Genomic DNA, 12,633 nt, shown 5'->3' on the forward strand with positions numbered 1-12,633 from the left:
TATGTTAAGGTCAACATTCATTTTGCTTTCTAGTTGCCTATCTTTTTAGAATGTGTCGATCTACAAAGCCACCTCCAAATTTACCTGTTTCCCTAATAGTCATGATAACTGAACTTTGCTTTTACAACCTTAGTGTTCTCCTAGGGAAAGTTCTCCAACACCTTTTTTGGTTTGTGAAATTGAATATTTTTCCTCTTGCTGACCAGCAGTCTGTCATTTTTTTGTTGGTTCACCAAAGTACCCATTCAATCACGCTTTTAAACCCTTTCACAACCTTACAAACAGACGTAACTTTGACTCATTGTCAGGTCAGCACGCCAAGCCTTGTTGGCGCAGTAGGCAGCGCGTCAGTCTCATAATCTGAAGGTCGTGAGTTCAAGCCTCACACAGGGCACCTTTTTACTAGTGGCAAACATTGTTTTGCTTTCGAATCACCTATCTTTTTGGAATGTTTCGATTTACAAATCCTTATTGTTCTTCTAGGGAATGTTCTACAACACCTTATTTAGTTCGTAAAATTGAATATTTTTCCTCTTGCTGATTAGCAGTCTGTCATTTTTTTGTTGGTTTACCAAAGTACCCATTCAATCACGCTTTTAAACCTTCACCACCTTACAAACAGACGTACCTTTGACTAATTGTCAGGTGAGCATGCCAAGCCTTGTTGGCGCAGTAGGCAGCGCGTCAGTCTCATAATCTGAAGGTCATGAGTTCAAGCCTCACACAGGGCAGGTTTATGTTAAGGTCAACATTCATTTTGCTTTCTAGATGCCTATCTTTTAAGAATGTGTCGATCTACAAAGCCACCTCCAAATTTACCTGTTTCCCTAATAGTCATGATCACTGAACTTTGCTTTTACAACCTTAGTGTTCTCCTAGGGAAAGTTTTCCAACACCTTATTTAGTTCGTGAAATTGAATATTTTTCCTCTTGCTGACCATCAGTCCGTCATTTTTTTTGTTGGTTCACCAAAGTACCCATTCAATCACGCTTTTAAACCTTCACCACCTTACAAACAGACGTACCTTTGACTCATTGTCGGCTCAGCACGCCAAGCCTTGTTGGCGCAGTAGGCAGCGCGTCAGTCTCATAATCTGAAGGTCATGAGTTCAAGCCTCACACAGGGCAGCTTTATGTTAAGGTCAACATTCATTTTGCTTTCTAGTTGCCTATCTTTTTAGAATGTGTCGATCTACAAAGCCACCTCCAAATGTACCTGTTTCCCTAATAGTCATGATAACTGAACTTTGCTTTTACAACCTTAGTGTTCTTCTAGGGAAAGTTCTCCAACACCTTATTTAGTTCGTGAAATTGAATATTTTTCCCCTTGCTGACCAGCAGTCTGTCATTTTTTTTGTTGGTTCACCAAAGTACCCATTCAATCACGCTTTTAAACCTTCACCACCTTACAAACAGACGTACCTTTGACTCATTATCAGGTCAGCACACCAAGCCTTGTTGGCACAGTAGGCAGCGCGTCAGTCTCATAATCTGAAGGTCGTGAGTTCGAACCTCATACAGGGCACCTTTTTACTAGTGGCAAACATTGTTTTGCTTTCGAATCACCTATCTTTTTGGAATCTTTCGATTTACAAAGCCTTATTGTTCTTCTAGGGAATGTTCTACAACACCTTATTTAGTTCGTAAAATTGAATATTTTTCCTCTTGCTGACCAGCAGTCTGTCATTTTTTTTGTTGGTTCCCAAAAGTACCCATTCAATCACGCTTTTAAACCCTTTCACCACCTTACAAACAGACGTACCTTTGACTCATTGTCGGTTCAGCACGCCAAGCCTTGTTGGCGCAGTAGGCAGCGCGTCAGTCTCATAATCTGAAGGTCGTGAGTTCAAGCCTCACACAGGGCACCTTTTTACTAGTGGCAAACATTGTTTTGCTTTCGAATCACCTATCTTTTTGGAATGTTTCGATTTACAAAGCCTTATTGTTCTTCTAGGGAATGTTCTACAACACCTTATTTAGTTCGTAAAATTGAATATTTTTCCTCTTGCTGACCAGCAGTCTGTCATTTTTTTGTTGGTTCACCAAAGTACACATTCAATCACGCTTTTAAACCCTTTCACCACCTTACAAACAGACGTACCTTTGACTAATTGTCACGTCAGCATGCCAAGCCTTGTTGGCGCAGTAGGCAGCGCGTCAGTCTCATAATCTGAAGGTCGTGAGTTCAAGCCTCACACAGGGCAGCTTTATGTTAAGGTCAACATTCATTTTGCTTTCTAGTTGCCTATCTTTTTAGAATGTGTCGATCTACAAAGCCACCTCCAAATTTACCTGTTTCCCTAATAGTCATGATAACTGAACTTTTCTTTTACAACCTTAGTGTTCTCCTAGGGAAAGTTCTCCAACACCTTTTTTGGTTTGTGAAATTGAATATTTTTCCTCTTGCTGACCAGCAGTCTGTCATTTTTTTGTTGGTTCACCAAAGTACCCATTCAATCACGCTTTTAAACCCTTTCACCACCTTACAAACAGACGTATCTTTGACTCATTGTCAGCTCAGCACGCCAAGCCTTGTTGGCGCAGTAGGCAGCGCGTCAGTCTCATAATCTGAAGGTCATGAGTTCAAGCCTCACACAGGGCAGGTTTATGTTAAGGTCAACATTCATGTTGCTTTCTAGTTCCCCATCTTTTTAGAATGTGTCGATCTACAAAGCCACCTCTAAATTTACCTGTTTCCCTAATAGTCATGATAACTGAACTTTGCTTTTACAACCTTAGTGTTCTCTTAGGGAAAGTTCTCCAACACCTTACGTAAAATTGAATATTTCTCCTCTTGCTGACCAGCAGTCTCTCCTTTTTTAGTTGGTTCACCAAAGTACCCATTCAATCACGCTTTGAAACCTTCACAACCTTACAAACAGACGTAACTTTGACTCATTGTCAGGTCAGCACGCCAAGCCTTGTTGGCGCAGTAGGCAGCGCGTCAGTCTCATAATCTGAAGGTCGTGAGTTCAAGCCTCACACAGGGCACCTTTTTACTAGTGGCAAACATTGTTTTGCTTTCGAATCACCTATCTTTTTGCAATCTTTCGATTTACAAAGCCTTATTGTTTTTCTAGGGAATGTTCTACAACACCTTATTTAGTTCGTAAAATTGAATATTTTTCCTCTTGCTGACCAGCAGTCTGTCATTTTTTTGTTGGTTCACCAAAGTACCCATTCAATCACGATTTTAAACCCTTTCACAACCTTACAAACAGACGTAACTTTGACTCATTGTCAGGTCAGCACGCCAAGCCTTGTTGGCACAGTAGGCAGCGCGTCAGTCTCATAATCTGAAGGTCGTGAGTTCAAGCCTCACACAGGGCACCTTTTTACTAGTGGCAAACATTGTTTTGCTTTCGAATCACCTATCTTTTTGGAATGTTTCGATTTACAAATCCTTATTGTTCTTCTAGGGAATGTTCTACAACACCTTATTTAGTTCGTAAAATTGAATATTTTTCCTCTTGCTGATTAGCAGTCTGTCATTTTTTTGTTGGTTCACCAAAGTACACATTCAATCACGCTTTTAAACCCTTTCACCACCTTACAAACAGACGTACCTTTGACTAATTGTCAGGTGAGCATGCCAAGCCTTGTTGGCGCAGTAGGCAGCGCGTCAGTCTCATAATCTGAAGGTCGTGAGTTCAAGCCTCACACAGGGCAGGTTTATGTTAAGGTCAACATTCATTTTGCTTTCTAGATGCCTATCTTTTAAGAATGTGTCGATCTACAAAGCCACCTCCAAATTTACCTGTTTCCGTAATAGTCATGATCACTGAACTTTGCTTTTACAACCTTAGTGTTCTCCTAGGGAAAGTTCTCCAACACCTTTTTTGGTTTGTGAAATTGAATATTTTTCCTCTTGCTGACCAGCAGTCTGTCATTTTTTTGTTGGTTCACCAAAGTACCCATTCAATCACGCTTTTAAACCCTTTCACCACCTTACAAACAGACGTATCTTTGACTCATTGTCAGCTCAGCACGCCAAGCCTTGTTGGCGCAGTAGGCAGCGCGTCAGTCTCATAATCTGAAGGTCATGAGTTCAAGCCTCACACAGGGCAGGTTTATTTTAAGGTCAACATTCATGTTGCTTTCTAGTTCCCCATCTTTTTAGAATGTGTCGATCTACAAAGCCACCTCTAAATTTACCTGTTTCCCTAATAGTCATGATAACTGAACTTTGCTTTTACAACCTAAGTGTTCTCTTAGGGAAAGTTCTCCAACACCTTACGTAAAATTGAATATTTCTCCTCTTGCTGACCAGCAGTCTCTCCTTTTTTAGTTGGTTCACCAAAGTACCCATTCAATCACGCTTTGAAACCTTCACAACCTTACAAACAGACGTAACTTTGACTCATTGTCAGGTCAGCACACCAAGCCTTGTTGGCACAGTAGGCAGCGCGTCAGTCTCATAATCTGAAGGTCGTGAGTTCGAACCTCATACAGGGCACCTTTTCACTAGTGGCAAACATTGTTTTGCTTTTGAATCACCTATCTTTTTGGAATCTTTCGATTTACAAAGCCTAATTGTTCTTCTAGGGAATGTTCTACAACACCTTATTTAGTTCGTAAAATTGAATATTTTTCCTCTTGCTGACCAGCAGTCTGTCATTTTTTTTGTTGGTTCCCAAAAGTACCCATTCAATCACGCTTTTAAACCCTTTCACCACCTTACAAACAGACGTACCTTTGACTCATTGTCGGTTCAGCATGCCAAGCCTTGTTGGCGCAGTAGGCAGCGCGTCAGTCTCATAATCTGAAGGTCGTGAGTTCAAGCCTCACACAGGGCACCTTTTTACTAGTGGCAAACATTGTTTTGCTTTCGAATCACCTATCTTTTTGGAATGTTTCGATTTACAAAGCCTTATTGTTCTTCTAGGGAATGTTCTACAACACCTTATTTAGTTCGTAAAATTGAATATTTTTCCTCTTGCTGACCAGCAGTCTGTCATTTTTTTGTTGGTTCACCAAAGTACACATTCAATCACGCTTTTAAACCCTTTCACCACCTTACAAACAGACGTACCTTTGACTAATTGTCACGTCAGCATGCCAAGCCTTGTTGGCGCAGTAGGCAGCGCGTCAGTCTCATAATCTGAAGGTCGTGAGTTCAAGCCTCACACAGGGCAGGTTTATGTTAAGGTCAACATTCATTTTGCTTTCTAGATGCCTATCTTTTAAGAATGTGTCGATCTACAAAGCCACCTCCAAATTTACCTGTTTCCCTAATAGTCATGATCACTGAACTTTGCTTTTACAACCTTAGTGTTCTCCTAGGGAAAGTTGTCCAACACCTTATTTAGTTCATGAAATTGAATATTTTTCTTGCTGACCATCAGTCTGTCATTTTTTTTGTTGGTTCACCAAAGTACCCATTCAATCACGCTTTTAAACCTTCACCACCTTACAAACAGACGTACCTTTGACTCATTGTCGGCTCAGCACACCAAGCCTTGTTGGCGCAGTAGGCAGCGCGTCAGTCTCATAATCTGAAGGTCGTGAGTTCAAGCCTCACACAGGGCAGCTTTATGTTAAGGTCAACATTCATTTTGCTTTCTAGTTGCCTATCTTTTTAGAATGTGTCGATCTACAAAGCCACCTCCAAATTTACCTGTTTCCCTAATAGTCATGATAACTGAACTTTGCTTTTACAACCTTAGTGTTCTCCTAGGGAAAGTTCTCCAACACCTTTTTTGGTTTGTGAAATTGAATATTTTTCCTCTTGCTGACCAGCAGTCTGTCATTTTTTTGTTGGTTCACCAAAGTACCCATTCAATCACGCTTTTAAACCCTTTCACCACCTTACAAACAGACGTATCTTTGACTCATTGTCAGCTCAGCACGCCAAGCCTTGTTGGCACAGTAGGCAGCGTGTCAGTCTCATAATCTGAAGGTCGTGAGTTCAAGCCTCACACAGGGCAGGTTTATGTTAAGGTCAACATTCATGTTGCTTTCTAGTTCCCCATCTTTTTAGAATGTGTCGATCTACAAAGCCACCTCCAAATTTACCTGTTTCCCTAATAGTCATGATAACTGAACTTTGCTTTTACAACCTTAGTGTTCTCTTAGGGAAAGTTCTCCAACACCTTACGTAAAATTGAATATTTCTCCTCTTGCTGACCAGCAGTCTCTCCTTTTTTAGTTGGTTCACCAAAGTACCCATTCAATCACGCTTTTAAACCCTTTCACAACCTTACAAACAGACGTAACTTTGACTCATTGTCAGGTCAGCACGCCAAGCCTTGTTGGCGCAGTAGGCAGCGCGTCAGTCTCATAATCTGAAGGTCGTGAGTTCAAGCCTCACACAGGGCACCTTTTTACTAGTGGCAAACATTGTTTTGCTTTCGAATCACCTATCTTTTTGGAATGTTTCGATTTACAAAGCCTTATTGTTCTTCTAGGGAATGTTCTACAACACCTTATTTAGTTCGTAAAATTGAATATTTTTCCTCTTGCTGATTAGCAGTCTGTCATTTTTTTGTTGGTTCACCAAAGTACCCATTCAATCACGCTTTTAAACCTTCACCACCTTACAAACAGACGTACCATTGACTAATTGTCAGGTGAGCATGCCAAGCCTTGTTGGCGCAGTAGGCAGCGCGTCAGTCTCATAATCTGAAGGTCGTGAGTTCAAGCCTCACACAGGGCAGGTTTATGTTAAGGTCAACATTCATTTTGATTTCTAGATGCCTATCTTTTAAGAATGTGTCGATCTACAAAGCCACCTCCAAATTTACCTGTTTCCGTAATAGTCATGATCACTGAACTTTGCTTTTACAACCTTAGTGTTCTCCTAGGGAAAGTTCTCCAACACCTTTTTTGGTTTGTGAAATTGAATATTTTTCCTCTTGCTGACCAGCAGTCTGTCATTTTTTTGTTGGTTCACCAAAGTACCCATTCAATCACGCTTTTAAACCCTTTCACCACCTTACAAACAGACGTATCTTTGACTCATTGTCAGCTCAGCACGCCAAGCCTTGTTGGCGCAGTAGGCAGCGCGTCAGTCTCATAATCTGAAGGTCATGAGTTCAAGCCTCACACAGGGCAGGTTTATTTTAAGGTCAACATTCATGTTGCTTTCTAGTTCCCCATCTTTTTAGAATGTGTCGATCTACAAAGCCACCTCTAAATTTACCTGTTTCCCTAATAGTCATGATAACTGAACTTTGCTTTTACAACCTAAGTGTTCTCTTAGGGAAAGTTCTCCAACACCTTACGTAAAATTGAATATTTCTCCTCTTGCTGACCAGCAGTCTCTCCTTTTTTAGTTGGTTCACCAAAGTACCCATTCAATCACGCTTTGAAACCTTCACAACCTTACAAACAGACGTAACTTTGACTCATTGTCAGGTCAGCACACCAAGCCTTGTTGGCACAGTAGGCAGCGCGTCAGTCTCATAATCTGAAGGTCGTGAGTTCGAACCTCATACAGGGCACCTTTTTACTAGTGGCAAACATTGTTTTGCTTTTGAATCACCTATCTTTTTGGAATCTTTCGATTTACAAAGCCTAATTGTTCTTCTAGGGAATGTTCTACAACACCTTATTTAGTTCGTAAAATTGAATATTTTTCCTCTTGCTGACCAGCAGTCTGTCATTTTTTTTGTTGGTTCCCAAAAGTACCCATTCAATCACGCTTTTAAACCCTTTCACCACCTTACAAACAGACGTACCTTTGACTCATTGTCGGTTCAGCATGCCAAGCCTTGTTGGCGCAGTAGGCAGCGCGTCAGTCTCATAATCTGAAGGTCGTGAGTTCAAGCCTCTCACAGGGCACCTTTTTACTAGTGGCAAACATTGTTTTGCTTTCGAATCACCTATCTTTTTGGAATGTTTCGATTTACAAAGCCTTATTGTTCTTCTAGGGAATGTTCTACAACACCTTATTTAGTTCGTAAAATTGAATATTTTTCCTCTTGCTGACCAGCAGTCTGTCATTTTTTTGTTGGTTCACCAAAGTACACATTCAATCACGCTTTTAAACCCTTTCACCACCTTACAAACAGACGTACCTTTGACTAATTGTCACGTCAGCATGCCAAGCCTTGTTGGCGCAGTAGGCAGCGCGTCAGTCTCATAATCTGAAGGTTGTGAGTTCAAGCCTCACACAGGGCAGCTTTATGTTAAGGTCAACATTCATTTTGCTTTCTAGTTGCCTATCTTTTTAGAATGTGTCGATCTACAAAGCCACCTCCAAATTTACCTGTTTCCCTAATAGTCATGATAACTGAACTTTGCTTTTACAACCTTAGTGTTCTCCTAGGGAAAGTTCTCCAACACCTTTTTTGGTTTGTGAAATTGAATATTTTTCCTCTTGCTGACCAGCAGTCTGTCATTTTTTTGTTGGTTCACCAAAGTACCCATTCAATCACGCTTTTAAACCCTTTCACCACCTTACAAACAGACGTATCTTTGACTCATTGTCAGCTCAGCACGCCAAGCCTTGTTGGCGCAGTAGGCAGCGCGTCAGTCTCATAATCTGAAGGTCATGAGTTCAAGCCTCACACAGGGCAGGTTTATGTTAAGGTCAACATTCATGTTGCTTTCTAGTTCCCCATCTTTTTAGAATGTGTCGATCTACAAAGCCACCTCTAAATTTACCTGTTTCCCTAATAGTCATGATAACTGAACTTTGCTTTTACAACCTTAGTGTTCTCTTAGGGAAAGTTCTCCAACACCTTACGTAAAATTGAATATTTCTCCTCTTGCTGACCAGCAGTCTCTCCTTTTTTAGTTGGTTCACCAAAGTACCCATTCAATCACGCTTTGAAACCTTCACAACCTTACAAACAGACGTAACTTTGACTCATTGTCAGGTCAGCACGCCAAGCCTTGTTGGCGCAGTAGGCAGCGCGTCAGTCTCATAATCTGAAGGTCGCGAGTTCAAGCCTCACACAGGGCACCTTTTTACTAGTGGCAAACATTGTTTTGCTTTCGAATCACCTATCTTTTTGCAATCTTTCGATTTACAAAGCCTTATTGTTCTTCTAGGGAATGTTCTACAACACCTTATTTAGTTCGTAAAATTGAATATTTTTCCTCTTGCTGACCAGCAGTCTGTCATTTTTTTGTTGGTTCACCAAAGTACCCATTCAATCACGATTTTAAACCCTTTCACAACCTTACAAACAGACGTAACTTTGACTCATTGTCAGGTCAGCACGCCAAGCCTTGTTGGCGCAGTAGGCAGCGCGTCAGTCTCATAATCTGAAGGTCGTGAGTTCAAGCCTCACACAGGGCACCTTTTTACTAGTGGCAAACATTGTTTTGCTTTCGAATCACCTATCTTTTTGGAATGTTTCGATTTACAAATCCTTATTGTTCTTCTAGGGAATGTTCTACAACACCTTATTTAGTTCGTAAAATTGAATATTTTTCCTCTTGCTGATTAGCAGTCTGTCATTTTTTTGTTGGTTCACCAAAGTACCCATTCAATCACGCTTTTAAACATTCACCACCTTACAAACAGACGTACCTTTGACTAATTGTCAGGTGAGCATGCCAAGCCTTGTTGGCGCAGTAGGCAGCGCGTCAGTCTCATAATCTGAAGGTTGTGAGTTCAAGCCTCACACAGGGCAGGTTTATGTTAAGGTCAACATTCATTTTGCTTTCTAGATGCCTATCTTTTAAGAATGTGTCGATCTACAAAGCCACCTCCAAATTTACCTGTTTCCCTAATAGTCATGATCACTGAACTTTGCTTTTACAACCTTAGTGTTCTCCTAGGGAAAGTTGTCCAACACCTTATTTAGTTCATGAAATTGAATATTTTTCTTGCTGACCATCAGTCTGTCATTTTTTTTGTTGGTTCACCAAAGTACCCATTCAATCACGCTTTTAAACCTTCACCACCTTACAAACAGACGTACCTTTGACTCATTGTCGGCTCAGCACACCAAGCCTTGTTGGCGCAGTAGGCAGCGCGTCAGTCTCATAATCTGAAGGTCGTGAGTTCAAGCCTCACACAGGGCAGCTTTATGTTAAGGTCAACATTCATTTTGCTTTCTAGTTGCCTATCTTTTTAGAATGTGTCGATCTACAAAGCCACCTCCAAATTTACCTGTTTCCCTAATAGTCATGATAACTGAACTTTGCTTTTACAACCTTAGTGTTCTCCTAGGGAAAGTTCTCCAACACCTTTTTTGGTTTGTGAAATTGAATATTTTTCCTCTTGCTGACCAGCAGTCTGTCATTTTTTTGTTGGTTCACCAAAGTACCCATTCAATCACGCTTTTAAACCCTTTCACCACCTTACAAACAGACGTATCTTTGACTCATTGTCAGCTCAGCACGCCAAGCCTTGTTGGCACAGTAGGCAGCGTGTCAGTCTCATAATCTGAAGGTCGTGAGTTCAAGCCTCACACAGGGCAGGTTTATGTTAAGGTCAACATTCATGTTGCTTTCTAGTTCCCCATCTTTTTAGAATGTGTCGATCTACAAAGCCACCTCCAAATTTACCTGTTTCCCTAATAGTCATGATAACTGAACTTTGCTTTTACAACCTTAGTGTTCTCTTAGGGAAAGTTCTCCAACACCTTACGTAAAATTGAATATTTCTCCTCTTGCTGACCAGCAGTCTCTCCTTTTTTAGTTGGTTCACCAAAGTACCCATTCAATCACGCTTTTAAACCCTTTCACAACCTTACAAACAGACGTAACTTTGACTCATTGTCAGGTCAGCACGCCAAGCCTTGTTGGCGCAGTAGGCAGCGCGTCAGTCTCATAATCTGAAGGTCGTGAGTTCAAGCCTCACACAGGGCAGGTTTATGTTAAGGTCAACATTCATTTTGCTTTCTAGATGCCTATCTTTTAAGAATGTGTCGATCTACAAAGCCACCTCCAAATTTACCTGTTTCCCTAATAGTCATGATCACTGAACTTTGCTTTTACAACCTTAGTGTTCTCCTAGGGAAAGTTGTCCAACACCTTATTTAGTTCATGAAATTGAATATTTTTCTTGCTGACCATCAGTCTGTCATTTTTTTTGTTGGTTCACCAAAGTACCCATTCAATCACGCTTTTAAACCTTCACCACCTTACAAACAGACGTACCTTTGACTCATTGTCGGCTCAGCACACCAAGCCTTGTTGGCGCAGTAGGCAGCGCGTCAGTCTCATAATCTGAAGGTTGTGAGTTCAAGCCTCACACAGGGCAGCTTTATGTTAAGGTCAACATTCATTTTGCTTTCTAGTTGCCTATCTTTTTAGAATGTGTCGATCTACAAAGCCACCTCCAAATTTACCTGTTTCCCTAATAGTCATGATAACTGAACTTTGCTTTTACAACCTTAGTGTTCTCCTAGGGAAAGTTCTCCAACACCTTTTTTGGTTTGTGAAATTGAATATTTTTCCTCTTGCTGACCAGCAGTCTGTCATTTTTTTGTTGGTTCACCAAAGTACCCATTCAATCACGCTTTTAAACCCTTTCACCACCTTACAAACAGACGTATCTTTGACTCATTGTCAGCTCAGCACGCCAAGCCTTGTTGGCACAGTAGGCAGCGTGTCAGTCTCATAATCTGAAGGTCGTGAGTTCAAGCCTCACACAGGGCAGGTTTATGTTAAGGTCAACATTCATGTTGCTTTCTAGTTCCCCATCTTTTTAGAATGTGTCGATCTACAAAGCCATCTCCAAATTTACCTGTTTCCCTAATAGTCATGATAACTGAACTTTGCTTTTACAACCTTAGTGTTCTCTTAGGGAAAGTTCTCCAACACCTTACGTAAAATTGAATATTTCTCCTCTTGCTGACCAGCAGTCTCTCCTTTTTTAGTTGGTTCACCAAAGTACCCATTCAATCACGCTTTTAAACCCTTTCACAACCTTACAAACAGACGTAACTTTGACTCATTGTCAGGTCAGCACGCCAAGCCTTGTTGGCGCAGTAGGCAGCGCGTCAGTCTCATAATCTGAAGGTCGTGAGTTCAAGCCTCACACAGGGCACCTTTTTACTAGTGGCAAACATTGTTTTGCTTTCGAATCACCTATCTTTTTGGAATGTTTCGATTTACAAAGCCTTATTGTTCTTCTAGGGAATGTTCTACAACACCTTATTTAGTTCGTAAAATTGAATATTTTTCCTCTTGCTGATTAGCAGTCTGTCATTTTTTTGTTGGTTCACCAAAGTACCCATTCAATCACGCTTTTAAACCTTCACCACCTTACAAACAGACGTACCATTGACTAATTGTCAGGTGAGCATGCCAAGCCTTGTTGGCGCAGTAGGCAGCGCGTCAGTCTCATAATCTGAAGGTCGTGAGTTCAAGCCTCACACAGGGCAGGTTTATGTTAAGGTCAACATTCATTTTGCTTTCTAGATGCCTATCTTTTAAGAATGTGTCGATCTACAAAGCCACCTCCAAATTTACCTGTTTCCGTAATAGTCATGATCACTGAACTTTGCTTTTACAACCTTAGTGTTCTCCTAGGGAAAGTTCTCCAACACCTTTTTTGGTTTGTGAAATTGAATATTTTTCCTCTTGCTGACCAGCAGTCTGTCATTTTTTTGTTGGTTCACCAAAGTACCCATTCAATCACGCTTTTAAACCCTTTCACCACCTTACAAACAGACGTATCTTTGACTCATTGTCAGCTCAGCACGCCAAGCCTTGTTGGCGCAGTAGGCA

At 41.0% G+C, this 12,633-nt stretch overlaps 28 non-coding genes across 28 annotated transcripts; all 28 read left to right on the plus strand.

Moving 5' to 3' along the window:
* The first annotated feature begins 321 nt into the window (after positions 1 to 321).
* On the plus strand, positions 322 to 394 carry trnam-cau (transfer RNA methionine (anticodon CAU)). The gene has a single exon. It is a non-coding gene; the product is annotated as a tRNA-Met (tRNA).
* A 264-nt stretch (positions 395 to 658) lies between these two features.
* Positions 659 to 731, plus strand: trnam-cau (transfer RNA methionine (anticodon CAU)). Its single transcript has one exon. It is a non-coding gene; the product is annotated as a tRNA-Met (tRNA).
* A 324-nt stretch (positions 732 to 1,055) lies between these two features.
* Positions 1,056 to 1,128, plus strand: trnam-cau (transfer RNA methionine (anticodon CAU)). Its single transcript has one exon. It is a non-coding gene; the product is annotated as a tRNA-Met (tRNA).
* A 324-nt stretch (positions 1,129 to 1,452) lies between these two features.
* On the plus strand, positions 1,453 to 1,525 carry trnam-cau (transfer RNA methionine (anticodon CAU)). Its single transcript has one exon. It is a non-coding gene; the product is annotated as a tRNA-Met (tRNA).
* A 267-nt stretch (positions 1,526 to 1,792) lies between these two features.
* On the plus strand, positions 1,793 to 1,865 carry trnam-cau (transfer RNA methionine (anticodon CAU)). Its single transcript has one exon. It is a non-coding gene; the product is annotated as a tRNA-Met (tRNA).
* A 266-nt stretch (positions 1,866 to 2,131) lies between these two features.
* On the plus strand, positions 2,132 to 2,204 carry trnam-cau (transfer RNA methionine (anticodon CAU)). The gene has a single exon. It is a non-coding gene; the product is annotated as a tRNA-Met (tRNA).
* A 325-nt stretch (positions 2,205 to 2,529) lies between these two features.
* On the plus strand, positions 2,530 to 2,602 carry trnam-cau (transfer RNA methionine (anticodon CAU)). Its single transcript has one exon. It is a non-coding gene; the product is annotated as a tRNA-Met (tRNA).
* A 316-nt stretch (positions 2,603 to 2,918) lies between these two features.
* Positions 2,919 to 2,991, plus strand: trnam-cau (transfer RNA methionine (anticodon CAU)). Its single transcript has one exon. It is a non-coding gene; the product is annotated as a tRNA-Met (tRNA).
* A 266-nt stretch (positions 2,992 to 3,257) lies between these two features.
* On the plus strand, positions 3,258 to 3,330 carry trnam-cau (transfer RNA methionine (anticodon CAU)). Its single transcript has one exon. It is a non-coding gene; the product is annotated as a tRNA-Met (tRNA).
* Positions 3,331 to 3,596: 266 nt separating this feature from the next.
* On the plus strand, positions 3,597 to 3,669 carry trnam-cau (transfer RNA methionine (anticodon CAU)). Its single transcript has one exon. It is a non-coding gene; the product is annotated as a tRNA-Met (tRNA).
* A 325-nt stretch (positions 3,670 to 3,994) lies between these two features.
* On the plus strand, positions 3,995 to 4,067 carry trnam-cau (transfer RNA methionine (anticodon CAU)). The gene has a single exon. It is a non-coding gene; the product is annotated as a tRNA-Met (tRNA).
* Positions 4,068 to 4,383: 316 nt separating this feature from the next.
* trnam-cau (transfer RNA methionine (anticodon CAU)) lies at positions 4,384 to 4,456 on the plus strand. The gene has a single exon. It is a non-coding gene; the product is annotated as a tRNA-Met (tRNA).
* Positions 4,457 to 4,723: 267 nt separating this feature from the next.
* trnam-cau (transfer RNA methionine (anticodon CAU)) lies at positions 4,724 to 4,796 on the plus strand. The gene has a single exon. It is a non-coding gene; the product is annotated as a tRNA-Met (tRNA).
* Positions 4,797 to 5,062: 266 nt separating this feature from the next.
* trnam-cau (transfer RNA methionine (anticodon CAU)) lies at positions 5,063 to 5,135 on the plus strand. Its single transcript has one exon. It is a non-coding gene; the product is annotated as a tRNA-Met (tRNA).
* Positions 5,136 to 5,456: 321 nt separating this feature from the next.
* Positions 5,457 to 5,529, plus strand: trnam-cau (transfer RNA methionine (anticodon CAU)). Its single transcript has one exon. It is a non-coding gene; the product is annotated as a tRNA-Met (tRNA).
* Positions 5,530 to 6,245: 716 nt separating this feature from the next.
* trnam-cau (transfer RNA methionine (anticodon CAU)) lies at positions 6,246 to 6,318 on the plus strand. The gene has a single exon. It is a non-coding gene; the product is annotated as a tRNA-Met (tRNA).
* A 264-nt stretch (positions 6,319 to 6,582) lies between these two features.
* On the plus strand, positions 6,583 to 6,655 carry trnam-cau (transfer RNA methionine (anticodon CAU)). The gene has a single exon. It is a non-coding gene; the product is annotated as a tRNA-Met (tRNA).
* A 325-nt stretch (positions 6,656 to 6,980) lies between these two features.
* On the plus strand, positions 6,981 to 7,053 carry trnam-cau (transfer RNA methionine (anticodon CAU)). Its single transcript has one exon. It is a non-coding gene; the product is annotated as a tRNA-Met (tRNA).
* A 316-nt stretch (positions 7,054 to 7,369) lies between these two features.
* trnam-cau (transfer RNA methionine (anticodon CAU)) lies at positions 7,370 to 7,442 on the plus strand. Its single transcript has one exon. It is a non-coding gene; the product is annotated as a tRNA-Met (tRNA).
* Positions 7,443 to 8,048: 606 nt separating this feature from the next.
* trnam-cau (transfer RNA methionine (anticodon CAU)) lies at positions 8,049 to 8,121 on the plus strand. Its single transcript has one exon. It is a non-coding gene; the product is annotated as a tRNA-Met (tRNA).
* Positions 8,122 to 8,446: 325 nt separating this feature from the next.
* On the plus strand, positions 8,447 to 8,519 carry trnam-cau (transfer RNA methionine (anticodon CAU)). Its single transcript has one exon. It is a non-coding gene; the product is annotated as a tRNA-Met (tRNA).
* Positions 8,520 to 9,174: 655 nt separating this feature from the next.
* Positions 9,175 to 9,247, plus strand: trnam-cau (transfer RNA methionine (anticodon CAU)). Its single transcript has one exon. It is a non-coding gene; the product is annotated as a tRNA-Met (tRNA).
* A 264-nt stretch (positions 9,248 to 9,511) lies between these two features.
* On the plus strand, positions 9,512 to 9,584 carry trnam-cau (transfer RNA methionine (anticodon CAU)). The gene has a single exon. It is a non-coding gene; the product is annotated as a tRNA-Met (tRNA).
* A 321-nt stretch (positions 9,585 to 9,905) lies between these two features.
* Positions 9,906 to 9,978, plus strand: trnam-cau (transfer RNA methionine (anticodon CAU)). The gene has a single exon. It is a non-coding gene; the product is annotated as a tRNA-Met (tRNA).
* Positions 9,979 to 10,694: 716 nt separating this feature from the next.
* On the plus strand, positions 10,695 to 10,767 carry trnam-cau (transfer RNA methionine (anticodon CAU)). The gene has a single exon. It is a non-coding gene; the product is annotated as a tRNA-Met (tRNA).
* A 321-nt stretch (positions 10,768 to 11,088) lies between these two features.
* trnam-cau (transfer RNA methionine (anticodon CAU)) lies at positions 11,089 to 11,161 on the plus strand. Its single transcript has one exon. It is a non-coding gene; the product is annotated as a tRNA-Met (tRNA).
* A 716-nt stretch (positions 11,162 to 11,877) lies between these two features.
* Positions 11,878 to 11,950, plus strand: trnam-cau (transfer RNA methionine (anticodon CAU)). The gene has a single exon. It is a non-coding gene; the product is annotated as a tRNA-Met (tRNA).
* A 264-nt stretch (positions 11,951 to 12,214) lies between these two features.
* trnam-cau (transfer RNA methionine (anticodon CAU)) lies at positions 12,215 to 12,287 on the plus strand. The gene has a single exon. It is a non-coding gene; the product is annotated as a tRNA-Met (tRNA).
* The last annotated feature ends 346 nt before the right edge of the window (positions 12,288 to 12,633 follow it).

The sequence above is a fragment of the Callionymus lyra genome, chromosome 17 (genome assembly GCF_982586985.1).
Source record: "Callionymus lyra chromosome 17, fCalLyr1.hap1.1, whole genome shotgun sequence".
Classification (NCBI taxonomy): Eukaryota; Metazoa; Chordata; class Actinopteri; order Syngnathiformes; family Callionymidae; genus Callionymus; species Callionymus lyra.